This window comes from Chenopodium album, chromosome 15 (assembly GCF_948465745.1).
Source record: "Chenopodium album chromosome 15, dcCheAlbu1.1, whole genome shotgun sequence".
Taxonomy (NCBI): domain Eukaryota; kingdom Viridiplantae; phylum Streptophyta; class Magnoliopsida; order Caryophyllales; family Amaranthaceae; genus Chenopodium; species Chenopodium album.
The window spans coordinates 37,874,506-37,895,557 of NC_137848.1; positions in this window are offsets into that span (position 1 = coordinate 37,874,506).

The following is a 21,052-nucleotide window of genomic DNA, read 5'->3' on the forward strand; positions in this document are numbered from 1 at the left end:
AGTCACCTAACCATGTCACATGGCACAACCCTAAGCAGCAAGTAGTGTTCAAAGAAACCTGATGAACAAGAAAGGATGAATCAGATTCCATATGCTTCACTTATTAGATCGATCATGTATGCCATGATATGTACTAGGCTAGATGTATCATATGCCTTGAGTGCTACGAGCCGATACAAATCAGACCCAGGAGAGGCGCACTGGACTGCGACCAAGAATATCCTAAAATACCTAAAAAGGAACAAGGATAAATTCCTGGTATATGGTGGCTCAGATGAATTAGTTGTTGAAGGTTACACCGACGCAAGCTTCCAAACAGATAGAGACGATTTCAAATCGCAGTCAGGATACGTATTCTACCTAAATGGAGGAGCGTTTAGTTGGAAGAGTGCTAAGCAAAGCACAACAGCAGATTCTACAACTAAAGACGAATACTTGGCAGCTGCTGAAGCGGCTAAGGAGGCAGTTTGGATTCATATGTTCGTTGGTGAACTTGATGTTGTACCCTTCATCAAGGGTCCAGTAGCCCTCTATTGTGACAATAATGGAGCTATTGCTTAGGCTAGAGAGACAAGAGAACATCAGAAGATTAAACATGTCAAGCGGCGATTTCACATGATAAAGGAATGGAAGTCAGAGGGTGAAATAAGAATTTGTAAAGTTGGAACGGACGACAATGTAGCCGATCCACTTACTAAACCTTTGCCTCAAGTGATGCACAACAAGCACGATGAGGCAATGGGAATCAGGCACGTTGGTGACTGGCTTTGATTTCCTTGTTAAGTGTTTTAATTAATTTTGAACGTTTTAATGTAAAACACAATGATGAACCATTTAAATTTTTGGAGTAATTTAATTTCATGCAATTTTATCACTCCGTTTCTATTTATTGTGGTTTAGGATTAAATATTGAGTCCATTCATTATGAGAATATTCAATATAGGGTATCAAGACTAGTCTTGGATAATGAAACACCTATTAAGTGAACATTGAATATTATAATCGAAAATTATCCCTAATCGAGGTCATTTAAATGATGGACGATTAATGACCACTTGAGATTAGTGTGTAGTTTGATTTGTAGCACTGTTTCTTGTGCAACAACGACATGATTATTATAATCATTTGCACGGGTATTGGTTTAGAACCATACTGGATCGGCATATGAAAATACTTTAAGAGATTTTAAAATCGTCATAAGTACACCTTTCATTATGGCTATCGAAACCTCTTTCCTCGATCGTACCATGAGTATTGTCAGTTCTCTTGTTTGAGTACTAGTTCGTTTTGATGTTCGTCAAACGTCTGTCGTACATGGGGATTATAATGGCAACACTTAGGCAGTTAAATCCTCTTAGTAAGAGAAGCTGACAGTACAAGACTAAGAATGTCCACCTATTAACCATAGAGAACATGTCTGTGATGTTTACAAGGCCTCTCGAAGAGCAAGACTGTGAAAATGCATGGTCGTGCTCAGATGGATTTTAAAAAATCATCTGCTTATTAACTGTCAAACTCGGATTTCGAGAAACATTTCTGGATGTAATAAGGATGACGAATAATCTTACCTTATAGTTCATGAAGAGACATTAAGTGACATGAAGAGACATTAAGTGACAAAAGGCCTACTTGTCCGGAAGGACAAGTGGGAGATTGATAGGAATTATGTCCTTCGAAAAAGTGTATTGTTCCGATAGAGGGATCGGAATTATTAGAAACCCAATTTTTTAGTGAGGTCAAGTGATCGGAATGCCTAGTTGGAGGCCGCTTCCGGTCAGTAATATTAATGTATAATTAATATTACAACTTAATCTTGACTGAACCCTTCGGGTCACACCCAAGCAACTAACAATCCGTCACGATGAATTAATCCGAAAGGAATTAATGATTCGCTCGAGTATTATGAACATAGACGTCGGAAATCGAGCTAGGGGTGTCGATATCGAGCGTCGCAAGTTATTAATCAACAAGTTAATCCTCGGAAAAATCCTAGCATTGTATTGGCCTAGCCAATCGATGTCTAGGGTGACTGGCATAAGATAGCCAAACCCATTGCCGCAAGGAAAGGCTCAGCTGCAAGCTCAGCATGCCTAGCTTGGCCGAGCTAGCATTACGTGCAAGGCTAGGCTACCGCAGCCATGCGCACCATGCTAGGCATAGCTAGCAGCCAGCCCGCACATCGCAACAAGGCCAGCCGCATTGCGTGCTAACCCATGAGCGCATAGGTGTAGTGTGCTGGGTCAAGCCATGCAAGTACAACAGCAACACCGCAAGCACGCTATGCGTGCGGTCTTCGTGTTCTGCAATCTGGCGCGCACGGCAGGTGGGCCAAACCCTCACAGGCACACATACAGGCCCAATCAAGCACTAGGTTGCCAGCTGGGCGCGCCTTGGTTTCTAAGGCTGGGCGCCACGTTGCGACATGAGAGGGAATCGGTTGGTGACGCTTGGGGAGCAAGGCTTTGGTCCTCCCCCCTTGTGGTCCTCACCTACCCTCACCCTCCTTGTTGCAACTTGTTGATTAATTATTGATTTGCTCTTTTTCTTTTATTTTTGAATTAAAAATAAAATGGTAAAATGATTTTTACCAACTCTCCTACATTGATGGGGGAGTAGAATGGTGGTGAGAATTCTCTATAAATACCCATGTATTGGGATTTAAGAATTTCACTTGAGTTGAACTTAATAAGGCATCTCCAAGAGGGAAAACCTTTAAGTTCATTAAAACTCGAATTAGTTTATTTTTTGTCTAGCTCGGCTAAACTCCAAGTAGAGACCGGACGAGTCGAGTTGCAGGTGGATTTTTATTGGTGGTCTACGTACGTGCGGGACTCGAAGCTTTCCAAGTAAGAGCTCGTCAAATGGAGAAGCGCACATTAAGGGTAATATTGTCTTTTCTCTTTGTCTTGTTAATTATTTCTTTTAGTTATATTAATTATGAGTAGGTCTTAGGGTCTAGTTTTGTTCCAAGGAAAGTCGGACTTTCCGAAACCCAACAAATCTTGATTAAACCCTTCGGGTCACACCCAAGCAAACTAACGATCTGTCGCGACGAATTAATTAGAAAGGAATTAATGAGTTGTAGACACCTACTTTTGGCCTCATGTCCCGACAGGAAGTGCTATGACAATAAATAAAACCATCTTTGTGTTGGATCAACGTGAAGAATGCTTATGGACAACTGATTAAATCACGAGAATGCAAAATGACTAGCCTAACCCAAAACAAAGTGAATTGAGGTCCAAAATAAATAAGCCCGGTCATAATTAGGCTTAAACCCGAGGTAAAAACCTAATTACGACGGATTTAGAGGCGCCTAGGTTAAAAATCAATGTTACCGTAGAGAAATCCGCACGCATCTCAATAAGTCGTGCAGGTCTGATGCGCGCAACTTTATCAGTTGCGCGTGACATCCAGCAAAACTGCTAGTGATACGCTTGCAGAAGATTCAAAATTTCATAAACATATAAAATCGAATCTTACCATAATGCCGCGCGCAAGAAGTTCAGTTGCGCTGCCTAAAGCAGCGCATCTAAATCACTTGCGCAAGGATGTCGCGCGAACCTCATTCAGATGCGCGACACCTACTGCAGCAGAATGCTCAAAACCCTAAACGTATCCATTCCCTATCATTAGAGGCTTAATACGAGGCTTCAACAGACAGAAATTAACCTAAAACTCTGGCAGAAACTTTGTGAACTAGTGTACTTTCAAACCCTCTTATTCTAAACACCCACCCCCTAAATACTTGTTACTACTGTGGAGGTTCCCGAACAAGGAGTCCATAAGTGTTCTAAACGAAGATCTAGCAAGGAAAAGTTGTAAATTCCCGAGCACTTAGATCAATCACCTTTATTTTCTTGTTTAAATAACTTTTAATTAATTAATTAGTGTTGTTTGATCACTTTAAACGAACTTTTAATTAATTAATTCCACATAGTATCTTGTGTTAAACAAAGAATAGAATTGAATAAATTTATTGCTGATTGATCACTTAATCCAAGGCGAATCTTGTTTATTTTTGTTCTTTTTACAGACATCGATTAAATAAAGATAACGACTTTTGCAATGTAATTCCTACATGATTGACGGGTGTAAATAAAATCAACTAACTTAGTTTTTAGGTGTCACGTTGCATGTATTGTTTGGTGATGAAATTGTGAAAAAGGAAGAGCTAGTAAAGGTCGTACTAGGGCTAGGATAGCGATTCCCCCCTAAAGGGAACGTTATCTTGGTACCCTTGCTCCCGAACTCATTTCTGGTTCATGTAGACCAATTTGGGCATGGGTAAACTTACGATTTGTGCTAAATACCCCTTGAACTCACTTGGGAGAAAGGCATGAACGAGGTTTATGAGTTTTCCTAAAAATCATTGGCGACTCCTACTTATTTCTTATAAAAAAAACGTGATGATAAGATCAATTCTAATTCAAGGTCCCCCAAACAGTCAGGAATTCAAATCCTAATACACCCTAACAAGTGTAAAGTCCTAGGCTTTTAAAGGGCCTTGGGCATTTAAGGAGAAAGATCCTTACGATGTGCACACCCTCCTTATAGTAGCGATTCCACTGGGGACTTAGAGGTTACAAGATTAATTTTTAGTTATGGTCCAAGGTTTCCAACACTAGGTTGCCTATGGGTTGTAACGGGAATTAACTTGGATAATATCTAGTTATAGAGCAAGACTTGAATGCATAATATCTTCCTTATTCAGAAAAATAAAATCCAAACAAGCAACATTGCATCATACATAATCATAGCACACTATAACCCTTGGGGATTGGCTTATTGACTAGGGGTTGCCAACACTAGGCTTCTATCTTGAAATCAATAAAAATCATCCCACCCATATCGCCAACAAAATGTTGGGAGGGCTATGTAATGAGTCGACACACTGAGTGATTGATTCGTGCATTGTTTCTTAAGATATGGTACCTTTGGACACTCAAGCTTGCAAACTTAGAAAGGCATTGTGTGAATCTTGCATTTAGGTATGCTTATGTGATTATATGACTATGTGTGACTGTAGGGAATATTTCAAGCATCCCACACTTTATCCCACTATGATTATACGCTTAAGTATAGTGGCGTCCAAAGGAAAGGAAGGTAGAGAAAAAGAGTCGCCAACAAGTTTTAGGAACTTGTAAATCGTTCACAGGGTGAAGGTTACACCCCTTCACGATCCATGAGATTGCTAAATCCATAGTGGTCCTGAACCATGACTGGATATTCGAGGGTGAAGGTACAAATCCACTAAAAGAGATTGAACATGCCCTAAAAATAGGCCTCTACTTTATTCTTCTCATACTCATGTGTGCTTTCTAACTAACATACAATCAGTATATTAATCCTAAACCTGTTTATCTATGTTTGTTGGATATTATCTATTATTGGCGATCACTTGAATTATAATAATATTAGCCTAAACAAGATTATTAATTATCTTATTAAGTGTGATCACAAGTACAAATTCTCTTTAAACCTGTAAGAGAGGGCGTGATCTAGCAATAACAATAATATATCAAGCAACAATAACAACAATCATCATCAAAATAATATCCTCAAAGCATAATAATATTATTAGCAAGATCCTAGGCATGATACTAACAAAATTAATAACAAATCCTAGCATGTCACTAAACATTAAAGATCAAAGCTTTATCCCTAACATGATACTAGCATGATAGAAGAAATAGGAAGCAACCTAAACATGATACTAGAAAGCAATAAAAGGTCCCTAACATGACAATAGGAATTAAAATAATATAAGCATGCTTTCTAAAGAAATAGAGAAATTAAACAACTTACTTTGTTGCCTCGTATCTCTTTCTATCAAAATAATACACACGTTAGTAACTTCATGGAAAATATTAAATCAAACAACTAATTTAAATAATTGAAATAGGGATTTGGGACCAAACGCTCAGAAATTATCAACCTTTCACGTCTAGGGCAAAGGCAACTTTGAGCTTGGCTAGGTGTGTCTAGAACTCGTGAATGCGGAATTTTATTTGTAAAGGGAAGGCTTAAAAAGAAGGAGAAAGAAAAGCTATTAGCTTGAGAGAGAAGAGAATAGAATATTATTGATGACTGTGAATTCCTAAAAATAGGGAAATACGACCCTATTTATAGAGAAAATAGTCCGGAAACGATCAGAAAAAGACTGAATCCTATTAGGAATATAATAAAACTGCCTCTGTCACAGAACGACAAGTTTCAGCGCGACGCGACAGCCCTGTCGTTGTGCGACAGGCTTGTCGCAGCGCGCCAACTTTGTCGTTCCGCGCTGATTACTAAAAACATGTACAGAATCCTTAATCTAATTAAATTCGATTAATAACGTCCGTACTTATCTTTAAAAATCAGATTTAATCTCTTTTGAAACACTTGTTTTAATCCAAGTAGAATTCTTTATTTTCATAAAAGATATAATTATTAATCCTAACCCTATTAGAACTCAAAACAACCTTCTAGATTATTAAAATTAATCCTAATAACTTTAGGAATATTAATTAATGGGCCCTCCACTAGATCATTGGGCCATAAAACAATTTCAGGCCTAATTTAATATTTTAGCCATGACTTCCTCATTATTAATCGGAATTAGGCTTATAACATATCGTTGGAAAGCTCTTTTCGTGCCCAATCCAACTACACTATTATTGGACCCTTATCATGGACCAAACTAAATTGGACTGGACATTTTCAATAAACAGAGTACATTTTCGAAACAGAAAGAAAAGATATTTTATTAAAACAACCGCATCACAAGACTCTTCACACATTCACTTCGTTTGATGATCAAATGACGTGAAAGATACTCATCACTAGGTTTGGTTTTTAGGGAGACACAATTAGGTTTCTACAGAAGCCCCCACTCTTACAGAGTTTGGAGAAACGCATGTTTCGAAAACAAAAGTCAAAGTATCGATAAGGACGTAAAATGATTCAGAACGTTCTGCGATCGTAAATCATTCTTGTAACGCCGATAACTGCAAACTAGCGTTAGTTAAACAGATAAAAGAGTTAAGAAACGCGTAAGTTGCACCGTCGAGCACACGTCTCTAGGGTAACCGATTTTGTTTCTTGACGACCTTCCACAAGCTAGGGGACATCGCCTGAAGACTGCTCTACTTGTAGTTGCCTTCAATTTCCGCTGTAACAGTCTTCAACATCTTAGGGAACACCATCGAAGATTGCTCTGCTTGTAGCACTCTCCTGCCGTTTTGTGACCATCTTCCACAAGTGAGGGAACATAATCGAACATAACTCTACTTGTAGCCACCTTCAGATTTTTGACAATTTCTCACATCTTAGGAAAAACTGTCGAAGATAACTCTTCTTGTAACCATCTTCAGCCTTTATGACAATTTTCCACATCTTAGGGATTATCGTCGAAGATCGCTCTTCTTGTAGCAATCCCCTATTTGGCGTGATAACTTTCCTTGGAAAGCTATCGAAGATCATTGCTTGTTGATCCTCAGTTTGCTGGTGCTTTGTTGGAATGCTTGCTATGCTGTTGCTTGTATTTTGCTGTGCGTTTGATGATTGCTTTGCTTTATGAACCAATATCTTGGTGCTTTTGATGAGCCAATGCTTAGGCGCTTATGCTAAGTGAGACGATCATCATCAGGTCGATCACTTATCGTGATTGTAATCGAGCCGACTACTAATCATGTTAATTTGCTTACAGGGGCTAACTGGCGTACCAAAGAACCTAAAATTGCTGCATGAGGTCCGCATAAATCAATATGAGGGCCATAAATTATGTCGCTGAAGAAAAGAAGCCAGCACGCGCTGCTCGCTTTGTCGCAGCGTGACATTCTTGTCATTTCGCCCTGGAGTCGGGTTTTTCGGATTTAAACCCCTTCTCCTTTATTTCGCTGTTCGTGCCTTTTTCTTGCTCGTTTCGCTCGAAAACTTCCTCTTGCTCGTTCTCCTTCGTTCCTCAACGAAATTTACTCAAATTTTTTGCAAATCAAAGCTCTTAATCTCTAGTTTGTCGATCTATGTAAGTTTTGCTCAAAATCACTCTGTTTTGTGTGAATTTTGTGCTTGTTTGCTCGCAATTTTCTGGAAAATTCAAAACTTATATTGCTTAATTCGCCTTATTTGTTGAATTTTATGCTTTAAAATTGCTTGTTTATGTTTGTATATCACCTTAGGAGTGTTTTGAGACTTGTTTGACTCAATTTGGTGAAGAAATGAGCGATTCGCCATTGTTGAACTCCTTGACTTCGTGAGAACATTGTGAGTTGTTCTTCATGTTTTTGCTAGCTATTCATGCTCAATTTGTCACAATATTTGTCCTAGTATTGCAAGAAATTGTTTGATTGCTTGAAAATGCTATTTTTGTTCGAATCAAAATCATGTTCTGTTTTAGTAGTACGTCCTTTGTTTTTTTACCAACATAGTATCATGCGGCTAGGTGAACCTTAGATACTATAGAACCTTTTATTTATTGTTTGCTTGCATAATTAGCATGACTCAACGACGCGGTTCCAGCTCACGCTCTCGCGGGGCTCATAGAGTGGACGAGTCTGTCGACGCCGGTGAGGGTACTTCCACTAGTTTGGGGGAGTTCCCTGAGTGGGATGGGCATACCTTGTACTTTGTGCCCCAGTTTCACAACTCGGAGCGAGTTCATCTCGGGATGACTAATGAGCGAGTTCGTTGCCATGGCTCGGGCAACGACACCATTGGGCAGCTGTATGAGTCCTACTTTCGCAACAACGAGGAGTTACGTGGGCTGTGGGAGTCTTGTGGTCCGACTCCATTTTTACAGGCCACTCAGGCTCTCTATTATTCGTCCTCGGGCCGTTTTCTAGTTCGAGCCTTGGTGGAGTTCTTTTGGGACACCACCAACACTTTTCATTTTCCTTAGGGTGAGATGACTAACACTCCTGTCGACTTCGCTCTGACTACCAGACTCGAGTTTCGGACTGCTGCGGTTCCATTTGGCAGCGACATCACCTTTTCTCTCCCGGGGTAGAGGAGCTACTCGGTCCTATCGCTATTCGAGCTCGCGGCGAGGCTCGGCCGTTGCAGATTAGTAGCCGATGTATTTGTCGGTCCATGCTCGTAGAGGCTTTCTGAGATGATGCGACCACCCTAGAGCAGCAGGTGCGCATATTTGTTTTGATTCTTTTGTTAGGGACTTTCTCTCCTGACAAGGGTAGCCGAGTGTTACTCTACTACCTGTCTGCTCTTCGTGACGTTCATATGGTCGGGACATATGATTGGACCAACTTGGCCTATGCCGACTTCTTACTTGGATTGCAACTCGCTTGTCGCCATCGCAAGTTTGAGGAGAAGGTCACTCTTTTTAGTTTCTGGAGGATCATAGAGGTATACCTTGTTTCTCCTTACTAAGGTTTACTTTAGACACATATTCTCACTTGCTGATGCTTCTCTGACATTTATAGGTATGTTTCCACGAGTACTTCCCGTCTCTTTCACCAATGAGGCCCTCGCCTCGTGGGCTCCTCATTGCTGCTAGTTGGGGAGGCCGTTACAATGACCAGACTGCTACCGCCCGTGTTCGAGAGTTGATTCTCTCGGTACGCTTTGCTTAACATTTTCGTTCTTTATGCTGCTTAGTAGGAACCTATCTCATGGGTGTTCATTTTGTAGGGGCCTGAGGTCCAATTTCGGCCATAGGCCGATTTCGATCTTCCTGCACGGGCTGTCCAGTATACAGCTCAGCGTCGCTATTTCCAGGGGACGTATGACGTTGTGGTGTATCTGGGTGAGAAGGTTGCGATTCAGCACTCTTTCGAGTCATTTGTGGTTCCTGCTCGTCCCCCACGGCACATGTTGAACCAGACGGACATGAGAGTCCATTTTGGTGGATCACCAGCTGGTACAGATTGGCAGCGTCATATCCATTCAAGCCGGAGTTATGGCGAGAGTCACATGCCGCGTTTGGTCCACCTCCTTGTATATCGGAGGAGGCACAAGTACATTTCCTGCCTTTGATTTGTTCTCTTGATAGCCCCCTGTAGACACCCAAATGTGTCTCCCCAAAACCAAACCAAGTGATGAATACCTTTTGCGTCGAATGATTATCGAATGAGGTGAAAGTGTGAAAGGTCAAGTGTTGCGGTTAATTTTTATTAAAATTCTTTCTTTCTGTTTTCGAAAACAACTCTATTTTATGAAAACAGCCAATCCAGTATAGTTTGGTCCACGACAAGGGTGCAATAATAGTGTAGTTGTATGGGGCTTGCAAAGAGCTTTCCAACGATATATTATAAGCCCAATTCCGATGAATAATGAGGAAGTTATGGCCAAAGTACTAAACTGGGCCCGGTTTGATCTTCATATGCGGCCCAATGATCTAGGGGAGAGCCCAATGATAATTGTTATTCCTAAAGTTGTTAAAATTGATTATAGTCTTCTAGAATTCTCTAGAGGGTTTTCTTTAATCCTAATAAGATTAGAATTAATAATTATATTTTGATAAAGTTTTATTTGGAATAAAATATTATTTTATAAGAGATACGATTTTAGTTTTCATACGGACTTTACAAATCAATTTTGATTCATATGTGGACTCCGTGTTGAAAGCGCGTAGAAGTCCAGGTTGTCGCCAGATGATAGGCCTGTCGCCACGCGACAAGCTTTGTCGCCAAGCGACAGACCTTGTCGCCTGGCGACAAGGTCGGTTTTGCAGCGACAGAGTGGAGTTTAATTCCTTATCAAATTCTACCTATTTCCGGACTGTTTTCTTATAAATAGGGTCTTGAACCTCCATTTTTAATCATCAACAATCATCAATTCTCATCTACAACAATCATCTTTCTCTCTCAAAAGCTAGAAGCTTTCTCTCTCTATTCTTTTTCTAAACCTTCCCTCAAACACAATTCCTCATACATTAGCACTAGACACACCTAGCCAAGTTCGAAGTTCCCTTCGCCCTATACGTGAAAGGTTATAATTTCTGAGGGTTTGGTCCCTAATCTTTTAATCTTTATTTAATTTGATTGTTTGATTTATAATTTCCTTGAAGTTACTAACGCGTGTATTTTGTTATTAGAAAGAGATACGAGGCATCCAAGTAAGTATTTTAATTGTTTAATTGATACTATGATATAGAAATCATGCTTAGATTATTATTTTGATTCCTAGTATCATGTTAGGATGTTTTATTGCTCCCTAGTATCATGTCTAGGGTAATGAATAAGTTTCTTATATCAATTATGATTTCTATGATGCTTCCTATTTCTTTCCTAATATCATGTTAGTATCATGTTAGGTTTAAAGCTTTGATCTTTATTGCTTAGTGACATGCTAGGGTTTGTTATTAATCTTGTTAGTATCATGCTCAGGATCTTGCTATTAATATTATGCTTTAACATTATTATGATTATTATGATTGTTATGTTGCTTGATATATATTATTTATTGTTATTGCTTGATCACGCCTTTTATGCATGCCTAAAGGGAATTTGTACTTTTAATCACGCTTAATAAGATAATTAATAATCTTGATTAGGGCTAATATGATTATAATTCATGTGATCTCCAATAATAGTTTTGCTTGTGCATTAATATTCAACCAACATAGATAAACAGGTTTAGGGTTAACCTATTGTTTGCATGTTAGTCAGAAAGCGCACATGAATACGAGAAGAATGAAGTAGAGGCCTATTATTAGGGCAGGTTCAATCTCTTTTAGGTTGGATTTGTACCCTCATCCCCGAACCCTATTTGGTTCAAGACCTTTAGGAGTTGACGATCTCATGGATCGTTAAGGGGTGTAATCTTCACCTTGTGAACGGTTTACAAGTTCCTAAAACTTGTTGGCGACTCTTTTGCTCTAGCTTCCTTCTCTTTGGACGCCACTATACTTAAGTGTATGATCACATTGGGGTTCAAGTTTGGGGTACTGCTTGAAATATTCCCTACACCCCCTAGAGACTTGAATTAATCAGTCCTCCCAACAATATTGAAAAATATACACCAAATTGCTTTGTAAGAAGGAAGAAACGCTTCTCCATAAAGATTGGCCGCCGGGAATGGATTAGAATCTTTGAAACTTGCGACTTTGCTATCAAGTGAGTTGTTCCTTGGTGGAAGATTGAGAAGATGGTTGGTGTCAATAGCCAACCTTTTTTCTGTCTTCCTAGCTTGTCCAAGTTGACCTTTTATTACCCTTCTAGATTGAAGAGACAATATGGACTTGCTCAAACCATTCCCTCCGGAGATCTTCGTCGCCCTTATGAATTCCCGATTTCACAAGACATAGAGAGGTTTGATGACTATTGGTGTGCTAGACCTTTGTGGGAAGTTGTTACCCAAAAGGTTCCTCCTTCGTTATCTAGGGATGTGAAGAAGTGGCTAATTGGTAGATCTCAAAAAGACAAGAACAAAGCCCGAAATATAAGCAAGACTAATATGAAAGATCGCCTAGGAGATAAGAAAATTCCTCCTAAGGAACACTTAGGTGAAAAAGTTGAATTCAAGACTCCTATCATGCCTAAAAAGAAAAGTACTACTATGGGCAAGGAAAAAAGAAAGACTGACTCTATAGCAAAGAAAATATAGGTTGAAAAGAAGCACGGTGTAATGGCTATTGGAGAAAATATCAATTCTAAGATTGTGTGCAGATCTTCTAAGGGATCCCTATTGGTGAAATAGATGGATGATGAAGAAGAAGCGGAGAAGAATTGGAAGAGGCCCAGAAAAGAGAAGACAGATTAGAGCATTGCTTTTAGTCAAATTTTATTAAGTCAATTTTATTTTTCAAGCCTTTATTTTTAATTCCATCAATAATGTAATCTTATTTTTGCAATTTTCAGCTTTTTAAATTAAATTGACTTTTTTACATTGAATTATTTATTAAAGCAATGAAAACAACTTGAATAAATTTCAAAAATTGTTCGAGTACGGAAGTCAAAAATTCTCGAAATACACCGAAATTCGCCCAGATCGACGAGAAAATACTGGCGCTGGAATTTTGAATTTATCGCAACGCGATAATCCTATCGCGGTGCGCTGGATACTGTCGTTGTGCGACAGATGTTGTCATGCAGCGCTGGGCTTGAAATCTGCCCGTCGTTTGTTCTCTGTTAACGTGCTGATGCGGGGATGTAAGATTTGTAAAAATTAAAGTGGCCGCATCCTTTTAAGGGTTGCCTACTATACGTATCCTTTCCTAAGGAATCAGGCCAAACATAGATCTCTTGAGTATGTTTCTCAAGTTATCATGGGTAGAACTTCTTAAGGTTATCAAGATTTGTCATATTTGAGAATTCATTACCATCCATATCAGTTATTTTTGCAGCACCTCCTGATAGGATAGTTTTGTCAATGTATGGTCCAGACCAATTAGGCTTAAATTTGCCTCTTGGGTCTTGAACATTTTTACTTAATGCTTTTAACACTAAGTCTCCCACTTTAATGTTTCTTGTCTTGACCTTTTTGTTAAAGTGTCTAGCCATGCAAGTTTGATAGCATTGAGTATGATGTAGGGCTTCTAGTCGTTTTTCATCAAGTAGAATTAGCTCCTCATACCTTGCTCTAGTCCATTCAACTTCATCGAGTTTACTTTCCAACGCAATACGTAGAGAAGGTATTTCTAGTTCTACAGGTTGTACGACATCCATCCCATAGACTAAGGAGAATGGCGTATTTCCAGTGGATGAGCGGATTAACGTGCGATAACCCCAAAGAGCAAAATGGAGTTTGTCAGGCCAATCCTTGAAATTTTCTGGCATTTTCTCGATGATAGTCTTTAAGTTCTTATTGGCTGCTTCTACTGCACCATTTTCTTGAGGCCTATATGGGGAAGAATGATGGTGTTGAATACCATATTTTTGAAGCAATTCTTTACATTCTGCTTGAAAGTAAGTTCCATTGTCACTTGTCATTTCATGTGGGACACCATATAGACATATTATGTTTCTTTTGATAAAAAGTGCTACATGTTTTGCGGTGAGTTTCGCATATGATGTTGCTTTAACCCATTTTGTGAAGTAATCAATTGCTACTAGGATATATTCATGACCTCCTTTCCTGGGAGGAGTGATCTTTCCAATGATGTCTATACCTCATGTTGAGAATGCGTCATGGTGATATATAGGTGTAAAGGAACATGTTACAAGTTAGCATATATTTGGCATTTACGGCATCTCTTTACATATTGATGGAAATCCCTATTTATGGTAGTCCAATAGTATTTTTGACGCATTACTTTTTGGGCTAGCATTTTTCCATTCATATGAGTGCCATATACTCCTTCATGGATTATTCTCATTGCTCTTTGAGCTTCCTTTTTGCCTACACATAAAAGAGCTCTTCCTTTAGGTACCCTTTTATGAAGCTCGTCATTTATGAGTACATATTCGGAAGCCAAAAGCCTTAGAGCTCACTTTGCTCTCTTGTCAGCATGAGGTGGATATTCACCTTTGGTGACATAATTGAGGATGTCAGTATACCAAGATTCTTCCTCTTCTTTGAGCTACCTCATCATCCTCTATAGCTTGGATGTAAGCTGGCTTATGCCTTTTTTCTATTGTTAGAGGCATTTGCTCAATTTCCTTAGACATTCTAACCATTGAGGTTAGTCTTGCCTAGGCATCAGCAAACTGATTTTCCTCTCTTGGTAGGTATGTGTATTCTACCTTTTCGAGTTGATCAGTAAGAGTTTCCAAGTATGTTTGATAAGGGGCTAAGCTTTCACTCCTTACTTTCCATCTTTTGGAAATCTGGTTGATAATTAAGGAGGAGTCTCTGAATATTCAAAGTTTCTTTACTCCTAATACCAAAGCAGTTTCGAGGCCTACCACACATGCTTCATATTCCACACCATTGTTGGTAACGTCAAAGTCTAGCTTTATAGAGATTGGGACGTGATCCTCTTTAGGTGATACTAATAATACTCCTATGCCACAACCCTTTTGATTTGAAGCTCCGTCGAAGTATAATGTCCAAGTATCATCTTCTGTAAGCATCAAATCTTCGTCTGAAAAATCATTTTCATGCATTGGCCTCGAATCTTCTAATGGGAAATCTGCTAAGAAGTCCGAGACACTGATCCTTTAATAGCCTTTTAAGGCATAAACTTTTTATCTAATTGGGCTAAGTTGACTATCCACCTTGATATTCGCCCGTTAAGTGTAGATTTCTCGAAGAGATACTTTAGTGGGTCCATTCTAGATACTACATAGACTGTATGAACGAGGATATAGTGTATTAACTTGGTTGTGGCCCACACTAGTGCGAGGCACAATTTCTCAAGTGGTGTGTAGCGTACTTCATACTCGAGCATCTTTTTACTTAAGTAGTAGATGGCATTCTCTTTTCCCTCTACTTCTTGCGCAAGCATAGCTCCCATTATCTCTTTAGTGACTATTAGGTATAATCAAAGAGGAATTCCCGGAAGTGCTGGCGCTAATACAGGAGGATTAGCGTGATAGGATTTGATCTTCTCAAAAGCTTTTTAGCACTCATCGTCCCATATTACTACTACATTCTTTTTAAGTTTTTTGAATATTGGTTCACATATTGTGGTCAGCTTAGATATGACCCTACTTATGTATTGCGACCGGCAATGAATCCTCGAATTTGTTTCTCGGTCTTGGGTGGCGGCCTTGACATGATTGCTTTAATCTTAGTTGGGTCTATCTCTATTCCTCTAGAGCTAATGACGTAGCCCAAGAGTTTCCCTAAGGTGACTCCAAAAGCGCATTTAGATGTGTTTAGCCTCATTTCTATTTCCTTAATATTTCGAATAATTTCCTTAAGGCTACTGGATGCCCTGGACGATCTTTTGATTTTACAATCATATCATCTACATAGACTTCTACCTATTTGTGCATCATGCCATGGAGTAAGGCAGTCGCTGCTCTTTGGTTAGTGGCACCCGCGTTTTTCAACCCGAATGGCATTATCGTGTAACAGTAAGTGCACCATGGTGTTATGAATGTAGTCTTTTCCATGTCTTCTTCTGCCATGAGAATTTGGTTGTACCCTGCGTATCCATCCATAAATGAGAGAAGTGTGTGGTTCGCTGTATTATCTACCAAAATATCCATGTGTGGTAAAGGGAAGTCATCCTTTGGACTTGCCTTATTTAGATCTCTGTAGTCGACACACATTCTTACCCTTCCATCTTTCTTGGGGAATGGTACCACATTTGCGACCTATTCGGGGTATTTGGATACCCTTATAAAACCTGTTGTTATTTGTTTTTGAACTTCTTCTTTTATTTTTAGAGCTATGTCGGGTTTCATTCGATGTAACTTTTGTTTTATAGGTTTCATTCCTAGTATTAGTGGTATTGTGTGTTGAGCTATATTTCTCTATTTATTCCTGGCATATCTTCGTATGACCAAGCGAAAACATCTATAAATTCTTTTAGTAGATTTATTAAATCGGTTCTTTCTTCTTTATTAAGAGTTAGAACAATTTTAACTTCTCTTTTAATGGTTGGATCCTTTGAGATATCAACCGTTTCAGTATCCTCAATTACTGGTGTTTTATTCTCAAGTGTTTCCATTGCCTTAATTATTTTTTTGTTAGCTAAGCAATGCTCATCATCTTGAGTAAGGGAATGGCACAAGGAGTAAGCGGAAGAAGACATGTTATTAAATTCGGAAATCATTACATCAAATAAGGAGATGTATGTTGGGACTTGACTACTAATTATCCTAGGGGTGGACTTTGAAGAAGAAGGGAGAGAAGGAGATGCTACTACGGAAGGTTTAGAAGACTCGTCTAAAGAAGTCTTGAATTCAAACTCAGACTCTGACTCGAATTCAGATGACTCAGACTCGTCGAACATTGGTCCTTGTCCTATTGTTATGGAGATCCTTCTTCCACTTGGCATAGTTACTTTCACAGACTTTCTCCATCCTTGAACTAATCCCTCTGCCGGAGTAATGAGCTTTGTAGGATCGAAGTCTTCTCTTTGCATGACTGTTTGAATAAGCGCCAAATTGTCATCGACATGCTTAAACTTGTTTTTCTCATAGCCAAAGAGTAATCCCATGATGTTAAAGTCAAAGCATGGAGGTGCTTTCTCCTTCTGGGTAGGAATTGGGATATCATCCAAGAAGTGGCAATCCAAGAAGATCTCGAACTCCGGTTGTCTTATCCCATATTTGACAAAGGGTTCAGGAAATTCGTATCAAGGGTAGTCCTCACCCTCTCTTATGAATTGACCATTTAGAGAGAGGATATTGGTCCATTGGGATTGCTTTCTTTTGAGTACGAGCATTCCTCCGTGCATTAATCTTTTCCTGGGCTTGATTATAGTCTTTTAGAGATGGTTCAAAACTAAGTCCAAAAGTATCTAATTTAGGAAGGCCAAGCGATCCCATTTATGTTGTTACTCCTTTCTTCTTTCCTAGAGTCATTCCAGGAAAGTGTCCTTGTTTTCGGAGTATACCATTGACTATCATATTCGAATGGAGGTCGTAGTGAAGAGGGGTCTTTTCATCTTCGTAGATAAAAGAGACCTCTTTTGCGTTAAAGCCCCATAAGTCTTCATCATTTTCAGCGTGCTCCACATTTATAATAGGCTTATCAATTGCCTTAATTCTCATTGGAGAAGCATCAATAGTGACAGGAATTCCTCCAACTATGGCCTTCACTTGTTGATGAAGGGATGAAAGGACGGCCTTAAGGTCATGAAGCCAAGGGCGCCTTAACAACAAGTTGAAAGAAGCTTTGATATCTACCACTTGGAAAGTAGTAGCATGTTCAATGACACCTGCCGTGACATTCATAGTGATAGTCCCAAGAGCTTGGCGACGAGTGTTGTCATAAGCCCTTATTCCTTATGTAGATGGAGACAAATCTTCATCTTTTATCCCTAACATCCTCGCAGTTCGAAGTGGGCAAACATTGATTGCTGACCCATTGTCTACAAGAGTCATTGGGACATTCATTCTCTTGCAGATTACTGTGAGGTTTAAGGCCTTATTATGCTTATCATCCTTTGGAGGTAAATCCTTGTCAGAAAAGGTGATTAGGTTAATGGGACATTGAAGGTCACTCGTGAGAAAATTAGCTAATCCCTCAAGAGTGGTTTCAGAATCTATTCCTACTTTAACCAAAGCATCCATTACTGCGACTCTATGCTCACGGGATGTGGCTAGTAGTTTCCATACATTCATCTCGACCTTAGTTTTCTTAAGTTGTTTTACAATATCATTGTCTTCTATGATGGGTATGGGGAATTTGTTGGGTAGTAGGAGTAGATTGTGTTGTAATGGGATGTTGCATTCTCTCTAATCTTTTGAGGACATCTATGGGCGAGTCTTTTTCATCCCAAATATCATCTACTGGATAGATTGTGGAAAGTGGAGTTCCTTCCAAATCTTTGAGGTAAACATCCTCATCATCGCTTTCCCAAATTCCATTAATACTAGCATCTTTTTCTAGAGTTAATTGGACTAACTTCTTGCTATCAATTAGTCCTTGGACTAGATCCTTGAACTTGAAGCAACATTCAATGGTGTGCCCCCAAATTGATGGTATGGATAATAGAATCTGTCTGTCCTTTTTAGCGATTCAAAAGGTCTTGGCTCGAGAGGTTTAATCTTCCCATTCTCGAAGAGCTTTTGAAACATGTTTGCATAAGAGGTCCCAATTAGATTATAAGGTTTATTGCTCCTTTTGGGTTTTTCAACTACTTGGAGAAAAAATGGTTTTCTCTCATTAGTCTTAGCAATTGTCCTCTTTTCCATATCGCTCTCATTTTGAACTCTTTTTAGACGGTCGAGGAGTTCGTGACATATATCAATTGCCTCTCTCAGCGTGTTTATGAGGTGTCATACCTCTTCTTTACTGGCCAGCGATTCACCTATAGTGTGCTTCTTGGCATCGAAAAATATTTCCTCTTCTTCTTCGATGGCATGAATTTCTTCAACCGATTTAATGAGGGTTGTTGGATTGACATGATCTTCCTCATCAGAAATAGCCAAGGTATTTGAAAGTCGAGCATTGTTAATACATGGCTTCTTGCTTGCAGGAAGCAACGGAAGTTTGTTATTATCAATGAGATCTTGAATAGCTTCTTTTAACTTCCAACAATTCTCAGTAAGATGGCCCCTGCCTTGATGGTACTTGCAGTGTGCATCGGGGTTCCAACTAGCTGTCCTCTTTTCAACTGGTGGATCCCCAAATGGTCCAATGGGAGTTATAAGTCCTTTGCATGTAAGCGATCAAATGCGGGGTCATAACTCACGCCAATAGGTGTGAAGTTTCTCCTAAATGGCTTCTTTTGTCCTTGGTTGTTCATAGCCAGGACCTCATTCAGATTAAAGGTGCTAACATTGTCCGAGTGGATAGTTTTGAAAGAAGAAGGATTGTCACTCTTCTTTCCTTTCCAGCCACTGTTGGAGTTAACAGCTTTTTGCTTTGCAAGGTTGTCTTCAATGTTGATTCCTATGTCACAGACGGCCTTGAAATTATTCAGATTGCTTTGATATTTGAGATGCTTAGATTACTTTTCCTGGAGATTCTTAATGAACATCCTTACGGATTCTTTCTCAGTGGGCACCTCAACCATTTTAGCGGAAGTTTCCTTCCACTTATTAAAGAAAGAAGTAAAACCTTCATTCTCTTTTTGTTTCAACATCTCAAGCTCTCTATGATAATTTTCGACTTGGACGTTGCATTTGTATCTATCTATGAAAGCGTTTATTATACCATCCCAAGAAGACGTTTTCTCTTTTTCAAGGGAAAAGAACAATTGTTGGCAAACGGTCTCTAGAGATAGTGAGAACAAAGTGTGGAAAACCTTTCTATCAATCCCCTTGATATTCATTATAGTTTTAAAGGCCCTTAAGTGAAAGTAGGGGTTGTCAGTTGGTTTGAACTTAAGGATGTCGTTGCCATTGAACTTCTGCGGAAGAAGTTCCTTGTCGACTAAGACCCCTTGTGAGCTAATCCCTTAAAACTTATAGTCATTGGAAAGCTTGCTCAGGCATTCCTCCATTTGTTCCATTTGATGTTGTTTCGCATGGTCGTTGACTTGAAGAGCAAGGGTCTTCATCATCTCGGTTAAATTAACAAGGTTTTGCCTATGCTCATCAACTTCTTATTGGGTTGCCATTAGTATGAACTTTTTTCTATGTCTGATGGCTTATCGAAAAGTAGAACTTGAACAAAGGTGTTGTCCTTGATTAATCGTCCTTCTCTTCTTGACTTAAATTGACTTTGACTTTATTGGTTTTAAAGGCAAAAATAGGGTGCCTAAATAGGGTGCATATTTAGGGGAATCAAGTATAGGGTTCAAACAACATGGTTATGTTTGGAGGATTGAGGTTATGTTTGGAGGATTAATATCCAACTTACCCCCCTGTAGGGAATATTTTAAGCATCCCACACTTGAGCCCCACTGTGACCATACACTTAAGCATGGTGGCGTCCAAAGGGAAGAAAACTAGAGTAAAAGAGTCGCCAACATGTTTTAGGAACTTGTAAACCGTTCACAGGGTGAAGGTTACACCCCTTAACGATCCAGGAGATCGTTAACTCCAATAGGTCTGGAACCATGACTAGAAGTTCGGGGATGAAGGTACAAATCCAACCTAAAAGAGATTGAACCTGCCCTAAATAGGCCTCTACTTTATTCTTCTCGTATTCAAGTGCGCTTTCTAACTAACATGCAATCAATAGGTTGACCTAAACCTGTTTATCTATGTTGGTTAAATATTAATGCACAAACAAACCTATTTTTTGTGATCACTTGAATTATAATCACATTAGCCTAAACAAGATTATTAATTATCTTATTAAGCGTGATTACAAGTATAAATTCCCTTTAAACATGCATAATAGGCGTGATCAAGCAATAATAACAATAATATATCAAGAAACATAATATAATAACAATCATCATAATAATATTCTCAATAAAGCATAATAATAATAGCAAGATCCTAGGCATGATACTAACAATATTAATAACAAACCCTAGCATGTCACTAAACATTAAAGATCAATTAACCCTAACATGATACTAACATGAAATTAGAAAGAATAGAAAGCATCATAGAAACATGGGTGATATTAAAAATATTAGTTAACCCTAAAC